Source organism: Castanea sativa, chromosome 1 (genome assembly GCF_040712315.1).
Source record: "Castanea sativa cultivar Marrone di Chiusa Pesio chromosome 1, ASM4071231v1".
Classification (NCBI taxonomy): Eukaryota; Viridiplantae; Streptophyta; class Magnoliopsida; order Fagales; family Fagaceae; genus Castanea; species Castanea sativa.
Window position 1 is genome coordinate 69,243,595 of NC_134013.1, and position 15,331 is coordinate 69,258,925.

General features: G+C 34.1%; 1 pseudogene; it reads left to right on the forward strand.

Annotated features, from left to right (window-relative positions):
* Positions 1-15,331, forward strand: part of LOC142633009 (alpha-dioxygenase PIOX-like) — a 37,680-nt pseudogene that overhangs the window by 14,308 nt on the left and 8,041 nt on the right.

Here is a 15,331-nt window from a genome sequence, read left to right on the forward strand (position 1 = left end):
TTGAATTAGTTGAACTCAACAGTCTCAACTACCTCATTTTCACGATGGTTTTAGAAAGAATATCCAAGCTTGGATGATGAAGAATTATATCGCCATGCAAGGCTAGTGACATCCGCAGTGATTGCTAAGATCCATACCATAGATTGGACTGTAGAGCTCCTTAAAACCGACATGTTGCTTGCAGGGATGCGTGGTAATTGGTAATCTTTATTTTTCAGCAAAGATAATTACATAGTTAATTTGTTGAATTGATCACCTTCTCTGTCTATATATTTACATAGGAAGAAAATTGAAAGCAAAAGGGGCGATTTTGTGCACAAACTTACATGCATCATCTATAATTTCATTTTTTGCATTGCTAAATGATGTAATTTTCACATATAATACTTTTAAGTAGTATATTATCTCAACTATAGAATGACTATAACACCTAAAGGATGATCAAAAGTTCAAGATTGATTGTTATTATGGTTTTGGAAATTCTATTTCAGGTATGGATTGTTGGGAAAGAAATTCAAGGATACATTTGGGCATGTGGGAGGAGCAATCTTGGGAGGTTTGGTGGGCCAAAAGAAACTGAATAATCACGATGTTCCCTACTCTTTGATTGAAGAGTTTATTAGTGTTTATCGATTGCACTCACTTCTACCCGATAATCTTCACCTCAGGGATATCACAGTCACACTAGGACCCAACAAATCTCCACCATTGATTGAAGAGTATAACTCTCTCTCACTAAGCATCAAATTAGTCCATACAATTTTCATGAAAATTGCTTGTACTCTAGACATTTTGTCTCAATTATTATTATTGTTTTTTTAGGGTTCCTATGCCAAATTTGATAGGTCGTAAAGGAGAAGAGGCCTTGGCAAAAATTGGGTTTGAAATGCAAATGGTTTCAATGGGCCACCAAGCTTGTGGGGCCTTAGAGCTTTGGAGCTATCCTACATGGCTCAGAGACCTTATACCCCAAGATACGGATGGACAAGATAGGCCTGATCGTGTGGACCTTGCGGCTCTTGAAGGTAGTAAAAACTAATCTTAAATCATTTATATAATCAACACCGTTAATGTGTAATATTAAGAAGGGGTTTATCACTTGCACCGCGACATTAACTGTTGCATGTAGTTTTGGTGTTGATGTGTGAGTGTATTCCCTTATCTCATCCCCTTTCTCCTGTATGTGTGTGTGTGTGTTTATCAAATTTAAAAAAAAAAAATATATATATATATATATATATATATATAATTGATTTGCAATGTGGAGCTCATTTTTTATGCTCTATACATAATGTAGTCTATAGGAACAGGGAGAGGAAAATTGCAAGGTACAATGAGTTCCGTAGGGCTTTGCTTTTGATATCAATTTCGAAATGGGAAGATCTAACAGATGATAAAGAAGCAATTCAAACACTTAAGGAAGTGTACGATCACTACAAAAAATTTGAGTTATAACAGTGGCCTTTTTTATAGCGCTTACAAAAAATGCTACTAAAGCGGGTTTATAGTAGCAGATTTTCAAATGCTACTATAAATCTCTTTGTAGCAGTGGCTTTTTTGTAACCACTACAATATACTTTGTTTTTTGTAGCGGTCTCTCAACTGCTATAATATACTTTACTTTTTGTGCTTCTATAGGTTTTTTCTAAATACAAAACTACAATAATTTTTTTTTTTTTGTAGCAGTTTCCCAATAGCTACAATATATTTTATTTTTTGTTCTTCTATAGGTTTTTCCTAAATACAAAACTACAAAGTTTTGTCCTTTTTGTTTTTATTTTATATATATATATATATATATATATATATATATATATATATATATAATCCAATGTAGAAAACTTATCTCCAGAATGTCCATAACTAGATAAATATTTTTTTAAAATTTTCAAAATGAACAATATACCCCTAGACCTCCAAATTTGCAAAATATATTAGGAATGATTAAAATGAACAAAACAAAAATCCCTAAAATCACAAAATAATAAAAATACCCCCCAAAGTATTACTACTATTATCTATTGGTTTAAATTGTGAAGATGTTTATCCTTGGCAATCTTAGTGTGGTGTCAAACACCTATTGAAAATTCCATAATTTCCTAACTCATTTAGTGGCATATAATATATAAAGTGACATATAATATATATATATATATATATATATATATATGTGTGTGTGTGTGTGTGTGTGTGTGTGTGTGTGTGTGTGTGTGTGTGTGTGTTGGGGGGGGGGGGAGAACTAACATTTTATTATTTATTCTATGTGATTAGAAAGATTACTAATAGAATAAATATGTTTATTTTGTTATATTAATTATTATAAGCATAATGAATTTTTAATATCATTGTTCTAATATTTATACGAAAAACAATTGATTTTTTTTATATGTGAGAAACAATTGATTTGAAATATGGTATTCTTGCTCAAATTAAGTTTTTTTTTTTTTTGCAACAATTGAAACAATGTCCAACAAAAAGGAGAAAAATAAATTTAGTTACACACAATCAAGAATGTAAAAAAAAAAAAATTAAAGGATATTTGCATTTTTTTTTTAGTAGGCATGAAACATGCCTATCTATATTAGCCACTATATCATGCAATTTTTAATTTGTAAACACACACACATATAATAAAATTACTAAACTATACTTACTGTCTTTCTATTTTGTATATAAAATAACTAAATATTACAATTTTTTTATTTGAATAATTATTGAAATAATTTTTTTTATAAATTGATTGTTGGGATGGGAGATTTGAGCCTTGGATGTTTCTGTTGGAAATGTGCCAACCAATTAATTTACAAGATTCTTGGAGAAAACTAATAATAAGAAATGAGAAGAGCATAAATTCCAAGCTATTGGACCATGTATAATGCTATTTATGTATTAGTCTAATAAAAATTTTGAAAATAAAATGGCTCATACACCATGGCAAAAAAGTTAGTCCTAGTAGCTGAGAAAATATTATTTTAAATCCACAATTTAAATATCGCAAGTAATAATATTGTTTCAGATCCAAAATAGTCACTAGACACATTACAATAAAAACAATATAGATAGACTGGTACTTAAGCAAGGATAAACTAATTAGGCAAGCTATAATTAAAACTAATGCCATAATATTCTCTTCCTTTGAAATGATTAATCACCAAGAATCATTCCCTCTCGTGGAAGTGGCTTGATTTCAACATTAAGCCCAACTTGTTTTTTTGCCATATTTATTTAGAAAAATATCCATATAGATAAGTATCAACACAAATCACATATTCATTATACACAAATCCAACAAGAAATTATAGCATATCATCACTAACAGAATTTCTAAGATAAAGAACTGATGTAATGCTCAAAGAACTGTTGTAAGCCTCATCTTTGAGATAAAGAACTGATGTAATGCTTAAAGAGGCTACCTGAAAAGTTTAAAAAGTCAATTGGGTATAGAATAAGTGATCAAGAAGAAAAATAAAATATATTATGCTCATACAATGCACGACTTCTAATTTAATTGAGAAAATATAAAATAAATAAATAAAATTTGACACTTAGAAAACATAAACTTTAACTGTTATAAATAAATAATTTTAAACTTATACTAACATTTTTCTTAAATTTAAGACCCCTACACCTTTGAAGAGTTGTAGAAGACAACTATATATAGTTTATCTATGACATTCAAACATCTAAATTTAGATGTTTATAGACATATAATGTTGTTTCTGTAAAAAAAGGCATACCATATATTTCAAAAGAAAGAATTGCATACTCGTATATATGACATATATTTCTAATAAAGTACTCAAAAAAAAAAAAAAAATATATATATATATATATATATATATATATCTAATAAAGGCCTCCACAAATGTATCCAAAAAGAAAACAGAGTGACAGAAATACATACCTATAACAATAATAGATAGGATAGGTAGAAGATGCAACATTGTCTTGAGGATTTGGGGGTGATGAGTCTGACTACATAAAAGAAAATAGAGAATGTATAAAATTTTCTATCTAGGAATTATAAGAGAATGTAATTAATGGTGGAGAGAAAAAGTTGATATATGAAGATATAAAGGTAGAGTTTAAAGTTTATATATATTACAAGAAAGTTGAAGTAGCCGTGTGTCAGTGAAAATAAAAAAGAAGTTGATAAACTTCAATAGATAACCTTCTATCCATCTATCAAAAAAAACTTCTATCCTTTACTAAAAAGAAGCATAATAGATTAACCAAAATAGGGAGAAAAAGTGAAGGGAAAAAATAAAAGAAAAGTATTAGAAATGAATAAACGCGAAGGAAAAAATAATTACAAAAAAATATTAGAAACATTTTTTTTTAATAATCCTCAATATATATATATTTTTTTTGGAGAAACACATACACACACACACACACACACATATATATATATATATATATATATATATATATATATATATATATATATTAGGCTTTTGTGTCTATCCAAATTGTTTTTTTGGCCTATGAGAAGTCTATTTCTATCCAAAGAAGAGATTGATATATTATTATTAAATTATAAAGTTTTGTGTTTATCCAACTTTATCCAAAGAGGTGATAAAGTAGTAGATGGAATCCTGATAATAACAAATAATTTACAAACTTAAAAATTCTACAATTTGGTAAATTCATTTGGCACAACCACAGCTTTTAAGCCCAACTTTTATTATATAGTATATGATATGATATAATATTGTGAACAAATAAATTTAGCTCTCAAGACTATAAAATATATGGAAAAAATTGAGTATGTTACCAAATTTATCCAGCTAAGAATATGAGGAAAATAAATTTATTTTTGAAATCTCCTTTAAAAAAAATAGTGAATAACGAACTTTTTTAATAATAAATGAGGGTACAACTATGGTTTTTTGAAATTAAAACCATTTATATTGACCATTATAAAAATCTAATAATATTATAATTAGTTATTTTGATTAAAATTACTCATATAAAGTAAATAATAACATAACTATATGAAGGTTGGCAAATTCTATTGTTCAAACTCCATTGTTCTTATTTCCCTTTAAAAAAAATCCATTGTCCTCATTGTTGATTTATTGTCATGGGTTTGGACCATAGTGAGGCCAAGTGCAACTAGGAATGACAAAAATTGCCCGACCCGCAAGTACCCGACCCGACCATAATGGGCGGGTTTTACCCGACCTGCAAAGCAAACAGAGGGAGTTTGGGTTTTAAAAACCCAACCCGTAGTGGGTTAGAGTCGGGTGCGGGTATTATGCATACTGACCCCGAACTCGACCCTTATACATATATAATATTAAAAAAAATTTAAAACCCTAACTTTCTCATTTCTCTATTTCACTTCCCTAACCCTAATCACTCTCTCAGTTGACTCCCTCTCCCTCACTCTTACTCTCAGTCGCCTCCCTCTCCCTCACTCTCGCTCTCACTTGCTGCTGCCACTCACTCCTCCACCATGCCGCCCACTCTCACTTTCCAATAAAATCTCAATTGAAGAATGACCCTAATCACCATTTTTGTGATGTATTCACTTGGCAAGGATTGGTACAGTAGAGAGCTTGTGGGGACCTTCATGGGGGTGTTGGATGATTACAATTTGGGTCTTTGTTGGAATGGGCTGAGCCAGAATTGTTTCGCAGAGACACACTATGTTGGGTCTACTGCACTTTCAGCAAATGGGTCGCCACGATTGTGGTGGTTTTGATTCGGCCTTGATTGAAAAAATGAGGGGTTTTTTTTTTTTTTTGAGTTTCCAAGTGTTTTGTGGTTCTACTTTTGGAGTGTTTTAGTGTTTTACTTTTTATTTATTTATTATTTCTTCTTGAACTGTATTTAGGTTTGTGATAGGATTTGTGTTTGAGTTTTTTCTTTTGAAAGGAAAATCATAAATTTGAAAATCATATATTAGGAAAACATAAAATTGATTTTTATTTTTATTTTTAAGATTGGGTCATGGATTGGGCCAAGGATTAGGGACTTTAGATTAGGTTCTGAAGCGGCGAGGCAAGGCCCAAAAGGGCGGGTTTTGGGGTTAAAAAAACCAACGGGGCGAGAACGAGTACCGAAATCAATATTTGGAAAGACAATCGGCTCCCACTTTCTCTTGGTCAAAGATTAATCTTTCCACGTTCTATTCTACCCTAAGAAGCACGAACATAGGTACGAGTACAACACACAAGGGCGGAACTAGATATTTTATTTGGGGCAACAACAAGCTCCCACTTTCTCATGGTCAATGAGTAATCTTCCCACGTTATATTCTAGCCTAAGAAGCGTGGACATAGGTACAATTGTGACACATAAGGGCGGAACTAGGAATTTTCTTTTAGGGGGCCGAGCTATAATACCGATACATTACACACACACACACGAGGTTGAAAATAACTTATTATCTTCTAGCTAGACTCTAGTGATTAAATAAATGTTGTTTAGTTTGATATGAGATATGTACAAAAAAAAAAAAAAACTCGGTATCTTCAAAATATATAGAATAAAACTCAATAATGATATTTCATACAATAATATTCATCTATTATCATATACATAATAAATTCTTAAAATTTTCATTTGCAGTATAAATTACTAAGCTATCTATCAAAGTGAATAAAAAAATTCCAATAAAACCAAAGAAGTCTTCAAATTATAAACCAATACTTTAAGTGCATTGTTGAGAAAAAAGTGAAATTATTTTTAAAAAAGAAACTAATAAAAATAAATGAATTCTAATATAGCATGAAACAGTGGGTAAGGCACGGTATGACACCTAAAACGACACGGGTATGACACTTCAAATGAAGTGTCCATACTTCCTAGATTTTACATGTTGAAGCAACAATATCTGATTTAATTTATTCAACCTCCAATCCACCAAGATGGAAAGAATTTCTCATTAATTCTATTTTCTACCCCTTTTAAGCTTCAGTTATCAAGTCTATCCCTTCGAATGCTAAAGACCTCAAGACTCTCTAGTTTGGACGAGTAATAGATCATGATTTTTTTTTTAGGGGTCAAAAATGCATATTCTCAATCATATATAAGAAACTAAACCTCGGACCTGCTCAGAGAGGGCATTATTCTCAATCACTACTTGAATTACACCTCTCTATTACTCTAGGCACCTCGGCCTTAGACTTGGACTTAGCTTAGCATTACACTTAAATTGTTTTCCCACTCTCTATAGAAAATTTATTGTTTGGGCTTGATTTGAAGGACAATGCATCATTGTTCTTAGTGAGCTTGGGCCATCAATCTCTGAGTACTTACAAAAAATATAAAGAAATAATTAAATTTTAAATATAATTTCATTAATTTGTTATTATAAAAATACAAAAATAATAAAGCATATAAAAGCTATTAAAATTATAATTAATCCTTCAGGACTATTGGTTATAATGAGAATGAATAAGTACCTTGCAAGTATAAAACATAATGATTAATGCTAAATATATTATTTATAATAAAAAGTAATATATAAGATTTTGTATTTTATTGATAGGTGTCATGAACTATTTTAATTTACCAAATTCTTTAAATTGTAATTAATTACTATAGTTTTCCTTTTCTTAACTGAGCCAATAGCTCAACTTATTGGTCATCATTTTGGACACAAAGGATCTTTGATAAGACAGGTTCGAATCCTGGTTGAAAATTTTACAACCTCCTTTTTTTTATTTTTTCTTTTTTCCATAAACGTGTGTGTTTGTTCAGAAAAAGAATAAAAAAAAAAAAAAAAAAAAAAAAAAAAAAAAAAAAAAAAAAACTGTTTGAAACTAGACATTCAGCACAAAAAAAAAAAAGGTGAATTAAAGTGGCGGTGTGGCATACGCATGTGGAAGGGTGAATTAACCCAACGGCTTAGCTTATCTTGTTTTTTAGAAATCCTTATCTTGGTTTCTAATAGTTTAAGATTTAGCCGCCTCCTTATCTTTAATTCTTTATCTCAAAATTTTAGTTGCCGCTCCCATTAAAAATATTTTTTAGTTGCCGCCATGTTTTTAAAAAAAACCTTTAGCCCCTCATAATCACTTTGATAAAAAAAATAAAGGAGTTTCTAGTTACCTAAAAAAAGCAAAGGAGAATACAAGAAGTTTCTAATCTCATTAAGAACCAAAAAAATAATAATAATAATAATAAAATAAAAGCCTCTTGCAGAAGGAAATCAAGGAATCATACCAAGAACCCACGGGTAAGTCTCTCTTTCTTTCTCTATCACATCACCAGTTTTCTTAATCTCTAGTATTTTTTACATTTGAGAGTTTGCTATTTTCTCCAAATCTAATCTCCAGTATTTTTTTTACAGTTTTCTTTTAGAGTTTTCTCCAAATCTAATAGAGTGAAGATTAAAGAGTGACTGCATGTGGTTTTTAACTATTACTCCCCAGGTAAACATCATGATTTATATAAAGTATTATGCATTTGTTATTAAATAAATAAATAAAATATTATATAACATATAAATAAAATAAGCTTATTAAATTTATAAAAATATACAATATATATTATAAAAAAGAAAATAATATTAATTAGTTATTTGATTAGATTTTTTATGCATTTCATGATTTGTTGAGACTTAGCATTTTTTGAAGGCGTTGAGACTTAGCATGTATATTAATAAAATGAGTAATGAATGAATTGAGACTTAGCTTTGACTTTGAATATGTGCATGTGATTCTTGATTTTCATGAATCTATACTAATTTAATCTAATATCAGTGAAAATTATTCTTTTTTCCTAATTAATTACTAAAATTTTTTGTAAAAAAAAAAAAAACCAAAATGTCTTTTTGGGACACCAAAAAATACAATGAACAATTCTAGGAGCCTAATACAACTATTTGGCACACCTAACAACAATTTTTAGACTATGATCATTATCCTCTCACACTAATTTACTCTCAAAAATTTAGTTGGAAACCATTAGTTTTTTTTTTTCCATGAATATTATCACAGTTCCATTGGGGACTTTTGTTGGGCACCTATAAAACCTTAAATAATGCATAACTTTGAAGAGAGAGAACATAGGTAAAGATCCAATGCACCATAATAACCAACTGGTATAATATAATAATCTTAATAAATTAAGTGATTTTTAGTTTCAAGAGTTGAGTCATTTAACTAAAATTAAATTTTCCCTCTTTTTAAAAGGTTGTCATTTGTTCATAGAGTTTTTAACAGTATTCTATGGGTAGTGTGCTCTTGCTTTTTCAAACATTAATTTTATTTGCAAACATATGTGAGTAATTATCTATAGTAAATTTTCACATAAATATGACAATGAAATGTTTTGATTTAGTTGAGGTTGAAAATCAATCCCAACCATGAGGTCCATCACATGACTCATCAACACATAATTAATCATATGACATATCACGACCTGATCATTCACTTGACCCATCAACTAATCAATCAAGGGCTCTATTAGAGACTCACCCTCAAGTTGATGACTATTCATATGGAGAATATATGGAAGTAAAATTTCAAATTACAAGTAGCCATGAATATGATTACTTATGTTTGTAGTCCTTGTAGCATATAACACATTATTATAAGTACGATTGTGTTGTTGACAACTCCTTTTTTTTTTGTGCATAAACAAATGATGCAGGTATATATATGATACTTGGAATAACAAGTATGTATGACATATGGAGTTTGCCCCTAAAAATAAGGTTAAGTTGTCTTTTGATCATTATTTCCAACCTGCTGAACATGAACGTCATAGGCTTAGTCAATTTATAAGATTGTTGCAAGGAAGCCGCACTTATGTCTTATTAACGTTCTTAGTTGGCGTACAATGCCAAATGACTACAAAGAAAATTGTTGGAATATCATTGAGGTATTAAAATTTTAGTGACATATATTATACTTCTTTCCAGAATTTCAATGCTTCTAACATTTTTTTTTTTTTTGAAGAAAAAATGCTTCTACATAGTGGTTATGGTTTTTTATATGTATTTGTGTTTCAGTCAAAATTTAACATCTCCCAAGATGAGATTGCAAGTTGGATAATCAAGCGTCATACTTTAAAGAGATTGGGTGATTAATGAAGGAATTGGAAGCATGCTTTGAAAGAAAAGCACTTTGATAAGTCAAAAACTGCAACACAAGTAGTGGCTAAGGCTCCAAATATGGTAAATCGTCAAGATTATTCTGAGCTTGTTGACTCTTGGTTTAGAGGTAATACAATAAAAATAATGCATGTGAGAAGATATGTATTTGTCATCATTTGACTATATAATTTTTACTAATGCAAATATATGGTTTATTGTATTCCAGGAAACTAAGACAATACATTGGAATATAAAAGGAGACCAAGTTTTATTGCTAGAGTGACTTTTGGCGTACTTCGAAGGGAATATTTATAGTCTTAGTTTTTATTGTAGGTTGTCTACAATTATTTTATCCTTGTCTATCTTAAGTACCAAAAAATATTGTTTATACTTTTATTTGGCTATTTGCGATTTCAAACTTCGAATTGTAAAGTTTTATATCTTCATTTGGATCAATATTATTAACTCTTTGCAATAATTTTATTACTTTGAGTTTTGAAATTGTGGATTTTAATAACATTCCAAACATGTTATAGCACCGTTGTATAAAACTGCTGTTAAAGAATATCTAGTAGTAATTCACAAATCTGCTATTAAAAATAATTCATGCTAGAAATAGGAGCTTTATACTAATATTTTTAATTTTGTTTAGCAGCGGTTTATAGAATTGCTGCTAAAGAATCTATAGCAGCAATTACATGACTGCTAGTATAAATAATTAATTCCAAAAGGAAGACCCTATGTACTAGCGGTTTTTTAACTCTCTAGAAGCAGTTCTATGAATTGCTGCTAAATAATCTATAGTAGCAGTTACATAACCATTGGTACAAATAATTAATTCCAAAAGGAAGGGCCGTATGTACTAGTGGTTTTTAATTATCTAGCAACAGTTCATAGAATTGCTGCTAAAGAATCTATAGCAGCAGTTACATAACCGTTGGTATAAATAATTAATTCCAAAAGGTAAGGCTATGTGTACTAGCGGTTTTTAATTCTCTAGTAGCAGTTCTATGAACTGCTGCTATAGATGTTTTCTATACCAGCGATTCCTAAAACCGCTGCTATAACCTATAGTGACCTATAGCGACGGGAACTTAATAACGGTTATTCAAATTGTAGCAGTGGTTTAGAAAATTGCTGGTATAGACCTAATTGACTTTTAACAGCAGTTTTTAATAGTTTTAGTAGTGGTTACAACCGCTACTAAAAATCAAGTTTTTTGTAGTGGATGATGATGTTGAAGAACTCGATTTGCTTGTGGGTCTCATGGCAGAGAAGAAGATCAAAGGATTTGCTATTAGTGAGACAGCTTTTGTAATATTCCTAGTAATGGCAACAAGGTAATAAAGCAAAACGGCAAATATGTAAGGAAGAATAGTCTTTCTTGAATCCATTGTGAAAAAATTGAAAATGGATTCAATTAATTTTTATTAGAAGAAAATAGTGGGAGGTGAAAAAAATTGCCATAGTCTTGTCTAATGGTAAAGGTTCATGAAATTTGAAGACCCAAAAGGAAAATTAGAGGTAGATTAAGTGATATGATATGCGAAAAATGGTTCATATTCCATTATTTCAAAGTTACGCTATTGAATGCTAGTTACATGTGGAACAAGTAGGCGGAATGTCATGTTGTTATAAGTAACATATTGAATTAGATTAAAAATAATATTGAAGGAAAATTCTTAGTTTACATTGTACAAGTTGTGGGGAGTAAAAGACCCAAGCAGGCACTTGGGCCTTTGGGCTCTAGCAAGGAGAGCCGAACTGCTCTTGAGTTAAGGATTTGTTAGTACTGCGAATCGGCCCATACGCCGATGGTCCGAGGATACAGTCGAGGGTGAGTTTCTCATTGGACAGATCCAAGAGAACTCGGAGATTCACTACGAAGGTCAAGGCAGAATTCTGGAAAGACTGTTGGTAAAAAGGGAGAACCCCTGAACCTTTTAGATACACCGGTGTTAGGAAAATATCATAAGCAAAGGCTGCTACCTCCACATTAAAGACTCTGCACTTACTTCCCTGGCCGCATTAATGGGGAAGTGACCCCTGAACAGTAGAACTAAAATTTCTGGTTACTATTCAAAGGCACTAAGAGAAGAAATATCTAGAGGAGAGAGGATTTAAGCAACACGTGGATAAAGTATCAGGGGAAGAAGTATTTAAGGGGGGGAGAGTCAGTGGTAAAAGAAAGGAGAAAGAGGAGGAGGAAGAATTGTAATCTTTAAGAAAGAAAGAGAAATTATACAAAGGTAGCCCTCGGCTTACGTCCGAAGAGGTCTATTTGCAATTATCATTTGTTATTTACAAGTATTTGTGTTCTTCAGCCTGTTGTCAAGTTCTCAGTACCTCTAACCTAGATTTCAAGTCCACACTCTATAAATTTCATTGTTTAAGGCTCATTGGGCCTGAGCCCATAATCGTCTTTGGGTCCAGGTGCAATTGTGCACTTACAATTGGCGCTGTCTGTGGGAAATCTAGTCTGAAAGGAGCTGGGATACTATGGCAGACCTAGGCTCACACCATGCAGAGTCTCAAGGATCACAACCGGAAGATCTTTTCGAGCGTCTTGAGCGTCGAAGGGATCGTGAAGGAAGTGTCCATACAGAATACCCTAGGGCTAGCCATACTCATGGCGGGGGCAGCGCCACCCACGAGGACGGTGCTCAAGCCATGCAGAAGGAGATTAATCGTTTGAAAAGAAAGCTGCGCCGCGCCAGACGTAAGTCTTCACCATCCTCATCTAATCCTTCTTCAGTGGAGGTTCGGGGAGGTAGTTACAGCTCGAGGTCATGCTCACCCCCCAACGCAATGTCCTCTAGTGAGGAGGACGACCCGCCAGCTCGCAGACACAAGAAACTTCCTTCTAGGGGCTTGGGGAACGATGCTATGAGTCGGGCGTTGCACCAACTCTCCAAATCTCCATTTTCACGGAGGATTAAGAAAGGGAGGCTTCCAAGGAGGTTTACCCAGCCCACATTTACCATCTACAATGGCCGGACTGATCCGGTGGAGCACGTGAGTCACTTTAACCAGAGGATGGCGGTGCACTCTCATAACGAGACCCTGATGTGTAAAGTTTTCCCTTCTAGCTTGGGACCTGTTGCTATGAGGTGGTTCAACGGCCTTAAATCGGGGTCTGTGGGTTCGTTCGGGGAGCTTACTAGAGCATTCGCTTCGCGGTTTATCACGTGTAGCAGAGTGCCTCGGCCATTGGACTCGCTGTTATCCATGACCATGAGGGAAGGAGAGACGTTGAAAGTATATTCCGACCGGTACTGGGAGATGTTTAACGACATTGATGGTGATTTTGATGAGGTGGCGCTCAATACTTTTAAGGTAGGGCTTCCTACTGACCACGATTTGAGGAAGTCCTTGACCAAAAAGCCTGTCTGCAGCGTACGTCGCCTCATGGACCGTATTGATGAATACAAAAGAGTAGAGGAAGACCAGCAGCAAGGAAAGGGTAAGGAGAAGGTTATCCCGTAGGAGAGAAGGGATTTCAGGTCGGACAGATACCACAACAACAAGCCGAGGAGAGATTACACAGGGCAGTCCGGCTCGGCAGTACCTCAGGCCGTGAACATTGTGTTCCGAGAACCAGTACACCAATTATTGGAGAAAGTTCGTAAGGAGCCCTTCTTCAGATGGCCTAGTAAGATGGCAGGAGACCCCACGAAGAGGAATCAGAACCTCTTTTGTTAGTACCATCAGGACGTGTGCCACACTACCGAGAACTGTCGGACCCTTTGGAACCACTTGGAGCAGCTTTTCAGCGAAGGAAAACTGAAGCAGCACCTGTGTCAACCTAATGGGCAGGGCAGTCAATCTGGCTCAAACAATCAGAAGAATAATCCATCTCGGCCAGCATTGGGAACAATCAACGTTATCTTTACTACACCTGGCAGGACTGGCTCGGGTCCCACTAGGGTAATGGTGGTTTCCCATTCTCAGGCCGAAGAGGCAGGCTCCAGGATGAAGAGGTTGAAGGTGAATTTACCCGTCTTGGGATTTTCGGAGAAGGATAAGGTTGGTACCATTCAACTCCATGACGATGCTCTGGTGGTCACTCTCAGGATAGGGAATTATGACGTGAAGAGGGTGATGATTGATCAGGGCAGTGGTGCAGATATCATGTACCCTGATTTATTTAAGGGGCTAGGGTTGAAGTTGGAAGATCTTACTCCTTATGACTCGTCACTTATAAGCTTTGAAGGAAAGACCGTTGTGCCGAAAGGACAGATTCGTTTGCCCGTTCAATCCGGCTCAGCAACTGTTGAGGTGGATTTCATTGTGGTTGACGCGTACTCCCCATATATAGCCATCCTCGCCAGGCCATGGCTGCACGCTCTGGGAGCCGTCTCCTTTACCTTGCATGTTAAGGTTAAGTTCCCCTCTGGGGAACATGTTGAAGAGATCCTCGGCAACCAATCGGTGGCCAGGCAATGCATATCGGCCGCAGTGCTTCATCAGACAGAAGCCGAGTCATCGGCTTTGTTCATCCAAGACTCATAGCAATTAAAAGCTCCGGATGCACCCAGAGCGGTGACAGGAGAAGAGGCTGTTTGTGAGGAGTTAGAGAAGTTTTTGATAGCGGATGACCCAGAGAGGTTCTTCCAAGTCGGCATGCGTTTGCCGCACCAGGAAAAGATGGAGTTGTTGGAATTTCTGAAAGGCAATATTGATGTTTTCGCGTGGGACCCTTATGAGGCTCCCTGCGTAGATCCGAGCTTTATTTGTCATCATTTAAATGTCAACCCTGCCGTTGTTTCGAGAAGGCAGCCACCTCGGCGTTCTTCCAAGGAACATTTCGATGCTGTCAAGGAGGAGGTGGTCAAACTCAAGAGGACTGGGGCTATTAAAGAAGTTTTCTACCCCGAATGGTTGATGCATACAGTTATGGTCAAAAAGAAGAATGGAACGTGGAGAGTATGTGTGGACTTCACGGATTTGAATAAGGCCTGCCCCAAGGATTCGTTCCCAATGCCGCGTATTGACCAGCTTGTGGACGCGACTGTCGGACATCCTCATATGAGTTTTTTGGATGCCTTCCAGGGTTACCATCAGATTCCATTGGCATTGGAGGATCAAGAGAAGACTGCTTTCGTTACTCCAACAGGGAACTGCCACTATAAGGTCATGCCGTTTGGGTTGAAAAATACTGGGGCTACCTACCAAAGAATGATGACCAGAATGTTCGGACAGCAACTAGGAAAGACCATTGAGGTTTATGTGGATGATATGGTGGTGAAGAGTAAAACAATACCTTCACACGTTAAA